Consider the following 13,052-nt stretch of genomic DNA (forward strand, 5'->3'; position numbering starts at 1 on the left):
TTTAATTATGCTGAGGAATTTAATTTAGCTGCAGGACAATTCTATATCTGACTATGGCAATGTAAAATTCAGTGCACTGATGATGAAAACTGTATTTTAATTTCCTTGTGCAACAGCCCATGTTATATTTTGTATAGAGTTGTAAACATGAGCCCTCAAGGTAATCATATTTCTGAACTTTTCTGTATTTGTTGACATCCTTAAAACATTATTTCTGTTACTGTATGTTAATATAAAATGTTTGCTGCAATTCAGTACTGTTTTCCTTTTGGAAATTAGGACAGGAGCACTGGGAGTGTCTCAATATTTGCAGGGGGTCCCCAGGAGTGTGGTACACTAAAGGGCTGCTGTTCAAAAAGCAATTTTTATAACTAGCACCAATTACAAGAGACGGGGAACAGACAGCAATGAATGCAGACTAAAAATTAAATTGGGGGAGAAAGCAGAATGACACAGCAGGTTACACTGTCCTTTCACATATTGGAACTTGGGCTCAAATCCAATTCAAATTGATGGGTTGAGGGTTTCCCCTTTCTGCTGGTTTTATGGATCCTGTATGAAATGAGTTCAGGCATTCCAAACCTAGTACTTAGTGGCAATAAGCCCAGGGCACAAAAATGTCCACTGTTTGGCACAAACTGGCTCAATGATGGGTGATTTGTTTCCAAACCTTCTCAAGGTTAAGCAAGCTACTGAAAAAGGAAGTGCAATGCTGTCTCCCCTACTGTTCTGCCAATTAGCTCCCTAAATACAACAGGGTAGAAATTAGTCATTGTTGCACCTGTTTTCCAGGTGGAAAAATGACCAATTTAGCAGAGCTGTGTCCTGCGTCCCAAGGATGCCTAAAAATGTCTAATGTCCTGGGACGATTTTCAGGCGGCCGCCTAAAACCAGCGTTAGGCCCCGAGCATATACTCTGAGAAATTGGGCTGCCGTGAGCGGACCAGGTGCAGGGCCCTCAGATTTTCCTGCTGTGGATGCTACCTAGGACCGGCCGGTATCGAAAAGGCAAGTTTTAATTTAAAAAAAAATTAATTTAGAGCCAGGAGCAGCAGGAGTGCTGACTTCTGACGGCTGCGATTAGAGCCCCCTCCCGTCAATCACCTGAGAGCTGCTGCCGGCGAGGCAAGTGGCCCGAAACTCCTCTGCTGAAATGGGTGAGCTGCCTGTGGATGCACGATAGGCACCGACAACTTATATAAATAATTGAAATGAGGTCCGAGGCCCAATTTCAGGCCTCCTGGTTAGGGAGTGTGCAGCACCAAAATCAGGCCCAGATGAATTTCTATTCTATCACGTTGCTTCTTCTCTCCTCTTACTCTCTCCATATACCTGCTTGGTATCATAATTTCCAATTTCTCAATTTCAGGGCTTTCGGAGATGGTTCTTGCCAAAAGACATGCCATTTTCAGTGCAGATTCATTATTTCTACTTGGATCAATACAGAGCCAAACACAGTGGGCCCGATTTTAGCACCCGGTCTCGGGTGCGTTCTCGGCGGGGGGGCCTCGAAAATCCCGAAATCGAGGAGCGGGACCGGATCGCGCCTCGATCCCACCCACTTCCGGGTTCCGCGCTGACGTGCGGGGGTGCGTGCGCAGCCCCCGCTGGTGGGAATCCCGCAGGCAATTAAAGCCAGCGGGGTTCCACTTGAGTGTATTTATCTAGCTATTTCAAATTGAGCTGTTTTTTTTAAACAAGTGTGGGATTTTACGGTGAAATGAGACTGTTTCCCATACTGGGGGAAACACTCTCACTCCCAAGGGACGTGTTGCAGCCAGCAGCCCGTGGCAGCTGCCAAGGTGCATTCCACAGATGGGGGGGGGGGGGGTGGGGGTGAGCCTTCACCAACACAGGAGGCCACTCCGTCACATAGGGCAACGCCTGCCCTCCACCACCCTCCTCCAAGCAAGAAGATTCACCGGCGTGGAACCGCAACCCCTGTGCGAGGACACACTTTTCTACCGTGCACAACCCCGCAGACCTGCACCTGCCAGATGGGTGCTGCCTTGACATCCTCGGAGGACGAACAGCATCACCAGCCTCAGCAGCCTCGCAGTCCACGCCGTCCGCCTCAGAGACGTGGAGCCCCACAACACGGTGCTGTGGCACATCCACCTGCACAGCAGGATGGAGGGCAACCGCAGAGAGAGATGCGTCGCAGGAGGCACTACCCTCCGCACAGGGTCTACAGACCGAGGCTCAGCTTCATGGACCTCTCTGAGCAGCAGTGCATACGTAGGCTCAGAGTCACTCGCCAGGTAGTCGCCGACATCTGCAGCCTCCTTAATGACGAGCTGCTCCCGGATGGACCAAGCAGCATCTTCTTACCCGTCGCCGTCAAAGTCACCACTGCCCTCAACTTCTTCGCCTCCGGATCCTTCCAGGGTGCCACGGGGGACATCACCGGGGTCTCTCAGTCGTCTGCACACAAGTGCATAAGGCAGGTCACCGATGGGTTGTTCCGCAGGGCCTCGCACTACATCAACTTCGCCATGGATGAGCGCAGCCAGACGGAGAGGGCGGTTGGATTCCATGCTGTGGTTGGCTTCCCACGGGTGCAGGGTGTAATCGATTGCACCCACATAGCAATACGGGCACCTCCACATGAGCCAGGGCTGTTCATCAACAGGAAAGGGTATCACTCCATGAACGCCCAGCTCATTTGTGACCACCGCCAGAGATTCCTACACGTGTGCGCCAGATACCCTGGCAGCTGCCACGATGCCTTCGTCCTCAGGGAGTCCACCGTCCAGCCCCTCTTCCACGCACCCAACACCGGCAACGGCTGGCTCCTCGGCGACAAGGGATATCCCCTGCACACGTGGCTTATGACACCTCTGAGGAACCCCATCACTGAGCCGCAGCGTTGATACAATGACAGCCACATTGCAACCAGGTCTACAATTGAGCAGGCTATAGGGCTGCTCAAGATGCACTTCAGGTGCCTTGATCGTTCCGGGGGAGCGCTCCAATACACGCCACTCCGAGTGGGACGAATTATAGTTGTCTGCTGTGCCCTGCATAACATGGCACTACAGAGAGGGGTGCCGCTGGAGGAGGCCCCATGCACACCCGCCACCCACATTGAGGACGACAATGAGGAGGAGGAGGAGGAGGAAGAGGAGGAGTACGAGGGAGAGGAGGAGGAACGACCCATGGGCCGAACACCGGCTCACCTGCGTGCTCGTCAGGCCAGGGAGGCACTCATATGCCAACGGTTCTCCTAACATCACACTGTGTGAGGCGTTCACATGTCATAACGTGCACAGACGAGGGTCCATACAGGCTCCCTCCACAGAAGAGTGGTGCCTGTACACCTGCACCCACTGTATTATGCCCAATGGGTGGGACGGGGTGGTCGTCGTCATGATGAGGCGCACGGAAGGGACATATTGCACAAGCTGCAGAATTATGGACAAGAGGTGGCTGCATTGGTGAGAAAAAGTGAGTTTATTTTGTGTTGCCATTCAAAGACTGGAAATAAAAAAAAACAAATAGACAAACACCCTGGTGCAATCCCTGTGTGCTCACGGAACTTTAGGCTTTCGTTTCCGGGTACCCCTCCGTGGTGCTACCCCTCTGGCTCCAGCAGAGGTGGTGGCAGGTTGCTCCTGTTCGTGCCCTGACCTGGTAGATGCTTTGGGCCAACGCCCCCTGGGTTTCGGTGCCCGTGAGGGCACCTCCACAGACTGCTCGGCCACCTGGAGAGGATGGACTATTGCGGGCACTGGTTGAGAGGGGGGCAACGGGTGAGACGTGGGGGCGCCTTGAGTAGCGTCCACACTTCCATTTCCCCGTTCACCATCTTCCCTCTCATGGCCAAGGCCCACATCACCCCTTCCACCCTGCTGGACGGCAGTTTGGATGACGTGGGTGAGACCTTGCAAGGCCACCTCCAATGTATCTGTCAACCTGTTGATGGCGGCAGAATGTTGCTCACCCTGAATCCGAACAGCCGTTGTGAGGGCCTGGATGGACTCATTGGTGAGCTGTGCGTGACGCTCGAGGGAGGCTAGCCTGTCCTCCACCGCAGACGTTCCCACACCTACCCGCGACTCTATCTCAGAGATGCCTTCACGTCCCTGCGACACTATCTCGGCGATACCCTCCTGCACCTGTGCCACCATTCCCCTCATGCAGGAGTTGGACTCCTCCATCCTCTGTGCGATTGTGGAGAGTGCGCGTGGCACCTCTCCCAGTACCTCAGCAATGTGCTGGTGCCCCTCGACGACTCTCCTTTTGACTGGTGGCCCCCTGGGTTCAGCATCTGGGTCCGGCTGAGCAGAGCCTGGAGAAGAGTGCTCCCACCGACGCGGACCCTCCGCGGCTGACCCTGTCACCAGGGTCTGCTCATGCTCACGTGTGCGCGGTGACTCACCATGTGCAATCCCAACTAACTGAGGGGGGGGACCCACTGAGGTGTGTGTATCTGCGCTGGTGGATGCAAGGCTCATGTGTGATGATGCACCCTCAGAGACGGGCATGTCCTCTGAGGAATCGCCCTCAACCGAAACGTTGATCGCAGACGGTCCTGCAAGAGAACAGAGGGCAATATCAGGCATGTGACCAAATGTGGCGGTGCGGCATATGCCATGTGATGCTAAGATCATTCGCGCTCATGAGTGATGAGTGCCAGCTTTCCCTTACCGGCCGTTTCGACAGAACCAGCCTCGCCATCCGCCACCGACAGGCAATGCAGCGTGTGGCTGATCTCCAGCGCCTCGACCTCGGCGTCTGTCAGAGCCACCTCGTGTGGCGGGCCCCCTCCGGTGCGTGCCCTATCGCATGCGTTCCTGCACCTCTTCTCCTGTGAGGGCAAAACACAAAAACGTTATTGAGTGATGATTGCAATGTGAGACGCGTCAAGCATTGGTGTGAGTGGGTTGAGCGTGTGGCAGATGGATGGGAGGATGCGTGTGCCACATGGCCATCCCATTGTATGGGGATTGGGGTGTGTGGTAGTGGTCGAGTGGGGACAGGGACGGTGGGTACGTGCAGGCACTGTGAGGCTGATAGTTGGGTGGCTGTGAGGATTGGTGCGGGAGCGCAGTGCTGTCAGTGGAGATGGGGTTGTGAGGTGGTTGAGGTGATGTGGAAGACGGAGTGACGCAGAGTGCGTTAGTGTACTCACTTTCCCGGACCTGGTGAGGTCAATGAATCTCTTCCGGCACTGAATCCAAGTCCGGGTGGTGTTGCCCCTGCTTGTGACCTCCGCGGCCACCTCCTCCCATGCCCTCTTGGTGGCGCTGCCAGGGCACCTCCTTCCATCGGTGGGGAACAGCGTCTCCCTCCTCATGCGGACGCCGTCCAGCAGCACCTGGAGGGCGTAGTCCGTGAATCGGGGAGCAGCCTTACCCCTGCGCTCCTCCATCCTTCATGGACTGTAGGTTGTGGCTGGAGGGGCTTTGGTGGACTGCCCCTTTAAATAGAGCTCCACCATCGCTCAGACGTCAATGCGCATGCGCAGGCCGCCGGCACGCAGCTGAGAAGCGGGGAACCCGTAACTGCCGGCTAATTACATCAATCATCCCACGATCGCGCGTGCAACGCACTCAATTCAGACGGTGCGTTTTTCTCGAGCCCGACTGACCACCCGCTGCCAACCCGCACCCCTGGTAAAATCAGGCCCAGTATGACAGTAAATCATTTCACTTATAATATTCAGACATCTGGCAAAGAAATTTTTGTCCCTTCATTACAAACTTGCTTTGAATATGCGTTTCCAGCAGGAAAAGTCCATTTTTTGAGGAACAGAGTTCTGATACACTGTTTTACCCAATATTCAAAGCTAACCTGTGCATTTTTGCAAGGAAGCCATTAACAAAGTGCTACAACTTATTTTAGGGCAAAATAAAGTCAGTCTCTAACTGTTTAGTAGACTGTTGAATCTCTGCTGCATGTTCTTACATTGTCACAGAGTACTGCATCTGTAAAATGAACTTGATGTGTTTGTCAGCATTAAAATGGTATCTTTTCTACAACTACTGTGATTTGGGAAATATATGTTCCACCTTCAAGTACAAGTACCTCATTGTACTGCAAAGAATAACACCACTCAGAACATGGAGAGAAAGAAAGAAAAGAACAAGTCTCCAAATCATAAAAGACATTCCTGGAATAAAGAGTTTCACTGCTGTCAAAGTCTCAAGTGGCTCACGAAAGATAAATATACACTTGCAAAAGATATGATTAATCAATGAAGAAGTCAACTGTCAATCATAGCTCTCAGTCTGGCATTCTACAGGTAATGGAGCAGGCTTATTGAAACAACTCAGATTTAGTATTTTAGCTGACACTCTGACTACCTAGTTAATTATATGGAATTTTCTCGACTATGGATTAGTTGTTGGAAAGTAGGAGGTGTAACAAAGCCAAGTTTTTGGGGCTTCAAAGCTTCATTCATGCAGGACAGTGAAGCTTTGAAGAAATTGGCTGCTGGGGAAAGGAGATTACAGGCGAGGAAAGCTAAAGGAGGAGGGAAAAGGAACTTCAAAGTGAAGTAAAATGAACAAGGCCTCAAGGTTTTAATAATTTGTTACAATCCCAAGTGGAAACATTTTGGGGAATTTGTTTCTAATTTCAATGCAGTGAAGTATTTTGTTCCTATATACCTAACTTCATCAGCAGGAAAAAGATTAACATTCATAAAACTGATCTAAAGACTCTTTTCATTTGAAGTGTTGTTGCTATTGACCTTTGATCTTGGGTTAGATGTTTTTTGAAAGAAGTTCCACTTAACATTGCTGTCAGGCTGGCAGAAAGAGCAGCATCACTTTAGAGAAAAATCTTTACATCCAGAACTGTTATCATATAAACTTCATTCATTGTGTGTTTGTAGGCGTGTCAGCAACTACTTCCTGTCCTTGTTACTGTCCTGCTTAGGTTCTGTGAGTTTTGGAATAGTTTTATGAATAACACTTCACAACATTTTTAACTTTATTATTAAGATCAACTTCTTAAATGAGATCATTTTTTTTCTTGAAGATGTATGGAATTAAAACTATTATGCAAATGAATTCAGATCAGCACATGGAGTACATTCAGCTGCTGTAGGCACTTCATGTATTTAGACCAATAGCCAGCCAACTTACATACCCCCTTACTGAACAAACTGAATATTAATAAAACCCCATGTATTGTTTCTTAAAGTATGAAAGCTGCAAGTGGTGATATTGTTGGTATCGGGATGTCTGATAGCCATGCTGTTTTGGGAGTGACAATGGGCAGCAGTTTATGTCACTGTAACTCTGGAGTCATACCAGTAGAGTTAGAGCTTATGCCACTATAAATTCACAGTTGGTTTTACAGCAGGATTTGTATCATATTTGCCCAAGTTTAAAATCGCTAAGTGGTGCAGTTTACAGCCAACTAACAGTCCTTTCCCTTCTTATGGCACTCAATAGATGCTATAAATGGGTAAAATACCATAGAAGTTCTGCAGGACTTAACAAAAAATGTCAATCCATCAGGGTTAATAATAACCTGTTTACTATATACCAATAAATATTTTATGCAAATAAAATTACTGATCTGGATTTGGAGTCCCATATGGACTGCTGATGATAATTGTCCTGCTTGTCATGCACTGCACATTCAGTTCTCCTGGGTCTTTAGTTCTCCAGCTGATAGCTTTACGTCTAAATTAGGACAACAGTAGCTGGAGTAGCAGAAGTGAAAAAAAAGGCTGAAGATCAAATCTTTCTGTGACAATAGAGACATTTAAGAGAGAGGGTGGAAGAGAGAGAGAGAGACACACACAGGCAGACAGACGGACGATTGGAGCTCTGTCTGGAAGAAGTTGAAGACTCTGTTATCTGTTATCCAGTGATGACATGGGCCTTCACACAGTATAATCACAACTGGTGCCAACCCTGATGTTTCTCATTCCAGAATGAACAGCATCATATATGTGGACGTCATAACATTATTGCACTTGATCCATGCGCAAAACTAGCAGGACTGCAATATTTCCAAAAAAGTGGTGCAATTAGACAGTGTTTGCTGAGCTGAGACTTTTAAAATATCTCCATTTATTAATCTGGAAATGCCTATGAATAAGAATATAAGAAATAGGAACAGGAATAGGCCATACTGCCCCTCGGGCCTGCTCTGCCATTCAATAAGATCATGGCTGATCTTTGACCTTAACTCCACTTTTCTACCCGATCCGAATCATAGCAATTTCAACTTAAATGCTTTCCAGAAAAAAGCAGTGCTGAACACATAGGATATTATAGTGTGCTTGAGTAAATGTTTCTTCAGCTTGCGATATATTTCTGCACACTATATAACTACCTAAACCTCAATAAAACAGTTGGTGTTCACACCACAATTTTAACCATAAAAAGCTTTGGGAAATGGTATTTCACATGAGTTGTGCATTGTACACTGTAATTTGGGTATTCTGGTACTTTGGAAATACTCTTTGCTATACAAATGTAACATCCACCATAGCTTCATTTATTGAGACAAACTTGTTTGTTGAAGAACTTGAAAACAGTAGAAAAGTTTCAAAACACTACACTGATCACATGCAACCCTTAATGAACTGGTTTTAAGATCATAGCATGCGTATGGATCTGCTAATTACTGTATTAGTGAACAGGTTCAGCATTTTACACTTTTATATCCTATCAAAAATAGTAAGTCTGCATATCCACAACCTCCCAAAGGCTCCCTATGTCTTCCTCATTAACAAAGAAGCCACAGAAATGCCCTCCGCCATAACGCGCTTTTAGTATGAAAACGTTATCATGAGGACATACTCTAAAAAGTCATCTTTGTTAGTAAATATATGGGACAGGTCACAAAAAGAAATCTGCTCCATTTAAAGGCAGATGATTGTCCCTACAAGTAAACGTATAACTAACTCATTGTGAATGACGTAACATTTTGGACATCACTTTAAAATTACCCTGAGATTCTGGGCTGTGGGAAGGTTGAATTCCTTCCACCCTTGGGGAAGGGGACTTTTTGGTATATAAGGTAAAACCCAGGAGGTACTGTGGAGGAATAAAGATACGGACAGATAGAGACATGGAAGGTAAAGCATTGTTGAAGTGGCTGACCTCCATCATCCGTACCAGTTATTAAATACACTTTATTGTTTGGTCCTTTGCCTGGAAGTTGAAGGCCTTGTTATCCGGTGTCTACGCAGGTCTTCATAATTGGTATTCAAACAAAATACCTTTCATTGGTGGGGAGACCTCAAGAGCCCAACAATTCTTTAGTAGCAATTAGGTTTGGCCATGCAGCCTTCTGAGTCATGCAGAAGCAGTGAGGAGAAAATCTTTTTCTCATTGAAATTGAGTATATATTTGTTGTCATGTAAAAGATTTCCTGGATTTGTTTCTGTATGTGTGAAAATCAGAGTGAGTTTTGCATGTTTAATATGGGATAGAATTTTTTCCCCAGTTAGTTAATTAGAAATTGTAACATTTAATGTATGGTGTGCATAAAATATTGAAGCATCTGGTATAAATTACCTAGATCTGTCTGTGAGTGGGGAAGGCGGTGGTGGTGGTAGGTATTTAACCGTTTCTTTTTGCCTCTTCCAGGAGATCACATGGCTGTTGGTGGATGGTGGGTGTTGTAAATCTTGATGCTTAGAACATTATGGCTGAATGGTGCAGGCTTGATGAACCAGCTGGTCATTTCTTGTGCTTCATCTTTCGCATGCTTGCAGCACTAAGGGAGCGCTACACCATTGGAGGTGCTGTCTTTCAGATGAGACGATAAACCAAGGCCTTATTTGCTCTCTCAGGTGGATGTAAAAGATCCCATGGCACTATTCTAAGAAAAGCAGGGGAGTTCTCCTGGTGTCTTGGCCACGAAGTATTTCTCAACCAAAACCACTAAAACAGATTATGTGTTCATTTATATGATAGATTGGGGAACTTTACTAAAAGGGATGTCGGTGGATAGGCAATGGCTAATATTTAAAGAACGTGTGCAGGAATTACAACAATTATTCATTCCTGTCTGGTGCAAAAATAAAACAGGAAAGGTGGCTCAACCGTGGCTTACAAAAGAAATTAGGGATAGTATTAGATCCAAAGAGGAGATATATAAAATTGCCAGAAAAAGCGGCAAGCCTGAGGATTGGTAGAAGTTCAGAATTCAGTAAAGGAGGACAAAGAGATTGATTAAGAGGGGAAAAATAGAGTATGAGAATAAACTAGCAGGGAACATAAAAACTGACTGTAAAAGCTTCTATAAATATGTCAAGAGAAAAAGATTAGTGAAGACAAATGTAGGTCCCTTACATTCAGAAATGGAGGAAATTATAATGGGGAACAAAGAAATGGCAGAACAATTAAACACATACTTTGGTTCTGTCTTCACAAAGGAGGACACAAATAACCTGCCAGTAATGTTAGGGAACCAAGGGTCCAGTGAGAGGGAGGAACTGAAGGAAACCAGTATTAGTAAAAAAAAGTGCTAGGGAAATTAATGGGGCTAAAGGCTGACAAATCCCCAGGGCCTCATAATCTACATCCCAGTTTACTAAAATTCTATAGACTCTGGAACAGTTCCTACAGATTGGAGGGTGGCAAATGTAACCCCACTATTTAAAAAAGGAGGGAGAGAAAAAACAGGGAATTACAGACCAGTTAGCCTAACATCAGTAGTAGGGAAAATGCTAGAGTCCATTATAAAAGATGCGATAACAGAACACTTGGAGGGCATTAACCTGATTGGACAAAGTCAGCATGGGTTTGTGAAAGGGAAATCATGCTTAACAAATCTACTGGAGTTTTTTGAGGATGTAACTAGTAGAATAGATAGGGGAGAACCAGTGGAGGTGGTGCATTTGGATTTTCAGAAGGCTTTTGATAAGGTCCCACACAAGAGGTTAGTGTGCAAAATTAAAGCACATGGGATTGGGGGGAATATACTGGCATGGATTGAGAATTGGTTGACAGACAGGAAGCAGAGAGTAGGAATAAATGGGTCTTTTTCCGGGTGGCAGGCAGTGACTAGTGGGGTACCGCAGGGATCAGTGCTTGGGCCCCAGCTATTCACAACATATATCAATGATTTGGATGAGGGAACTAAATGTAACATTTCCAAGTTTGCAGATGACACAAAGCTGGCGTGGAATGTGAGCTGTGAGGAGGATTCAAAGAGGCTCCAATGTGATTTAGACAAGTTGGGTGAGTGGGCAAGAACATGGCAGATGCAGTACAATGTGGATAAATGTGAGGTTATCCACTTTGGTTATAAAAACAAAAAGGCAGATTATTATCTGAATGGTGATGGATTGGGAAAAGGGGAGGTGCAATGAGACCTGGGTGTCCTTGTATACCAGTCACTGAAAGCGAGCATTCAGGTGCAGCAAGCAGTTAGGAAGGCGAATGGTATGTTGGCCTTCATTGCAAGAGGATTTGAGTACAGGAACAGGGATGTCTTACTGCAGTTATACAGAGCCTTGGTGAGACCACATCTGGAGTATTGTGTGCAGTTTTGGTCTCCTTATCTGAAGAAGGATGTCCTTGCCGTGGAGGGCGTGCAACGGAGGTTTACCAGACTGATTCCTGGGATGGCAGGACTGATGTATGAGGAGAGATTGGGTCGACTAGGCCTATATTCACTAGAGTTTAGAAGAATGAGAGGTGATCTCATCGAAACATATAAAATTCTAACAGGACTAGATAGACTAGATGCAGGGAGGATGTTCCTGATGGCTGGGGAGTCCAGAACCAGGGGTCACAGTCTCAGGATACGGGGTATGCCATTTAGAACCGAGATGAGGAGAAATTTCTTCACTCAGAGGGTGGTGAACCTGTAGAATTCTCTACCACAGAAGGCAGTGGAGGCCTTTTCAAGAAAGAGATAGATATATTTCTTAATGCTAAAGGGATCAAGGGATATGGGGAAAAAGCGGGAACAGGGTACTGAGCTTGACGATCAGCCATGATCATTTTGAATGGCGGAGCAGCCCTGAATGGTCTACCCTCGCTCCTATTTTCTATGTTTCTATCTCACTGCTGTTTGTGAGACCATGCTGTGCAGAAATTGGCTGCCACGTTTCCCTACATTACAACAATGACTACACTTCAAAAGTGAAGTACTTTAGGATATTCTACGGACCCAAAAGGAGTGAGATAAATTCATGTTCTTTCATTCCAATGCAACAAGTGATGACTGGCCCTATGCTTCAAGTTCCAAGTTTGAGGGAATAAGTTCCAGCGAATGAAGTTTTCTGGAAGAGAAACACTTCCACAGGCAGAAGAAACAAATTGTGAGTGAGTTTTAGCCAAAAATAAGTCTCAATACAATAATGTGGACATAGCTTGCAGGATATAACGCAATTAGAACTGATAAAATCATGAAAAATGCTTTGTTAAGGGAGTTCAAATAGTCCATTATTAATTTGATTACATGTAATTAAATTGTAACATAATTTATCATATTTTTTTCAAAGACTGTTTTATTTCTAATTTCCCATAACATTCTACAGCAATTCCACTGGGAAATGGACTTTTTTTCTCAAGTGCACTGCATTGTTGTCATCAGGGTATAATTAATATACTCAGTATCCCATGAGTTCTAGTCCTTCACTCAGTAATAATGCTAAATAAAAATAGAATAGGTATCCTGTGGTGCATTACAAGGAGTCAAAGAATTTCAATGGAAGGGGGAAAACACAAAGTAGATTTAAAACTGTAGTTTGCCATCCATCATCAGTATGAGAACAGTACTCAAACTCATAGGATGGGACAGCATTATTATATGTTCATAGGTGACAACTAGTGATGAAGATAAAACCAAATCCTTCAAATTACTAAATTTGACCCAATGCCAGATACTTTAGGCTATGGCTGGTCTGTCTCTTGAATGATACCACACACCTGCAGGGTAAGTGCTCAGCCTAATAATGGTGATATATCCACCTCTGATGGGAAGCGAAGTAAGGATTATGGATGAAGGAGCCTCATAGTGGGTTCTCATCAATCAGATCCTCAATTATATAGTAGAGAGGGAGCTTGTGGTCTCATAGTAATGATGCATCGCCCCAGTCTTCGGTAGTACAGTAGTGACATGTG

At 46.0% G+C, this 13,052-nt stretch overlaps 1 protein-coding gene and 1 long non-coding RNA gene across 3 annotated transcripts in view; one reads left to right on the forward strand and one right to left on the reverse strand.

Moving 5' to 3' along the window:
* The window catches only part of LOC137334243 (uncharacterized), a 170,549-nt gene that overhangs the window by 44,821 nt on the left and 112,676 nt on the right, over window positions 1-13,052 (forward strand). The window lies entirely within an intron of this gene.
* The window catches only part of suclg2 (succinate-CoA ligase GDP-forming subunit beta), a 344,808-nt gene that overhangs the window by 1,412 nt on the left and 330,344 nt on the right, over window positions 1-13,052 (reverse strand). The gene's annotated exons all lie outside the window — the stretch shown is intronic.

The sequence above is a fragment of the Heptranchias perlo genome, chromosome 17, assembly GCF_035084215.1.
Source record: "Heptranchias perlo isolate sHepPer1 chromosome 17, sHepPer1.hap1, whole genome shotgun sequence".
Classification (NCBI taxonomy): domain Eukaryota; kingdom Metazoa; phylum Chordata; class Chondrichthyes; order Hexanchiformes; family Hexanchidae; genus Heptranchias; species Heptranchias perlo.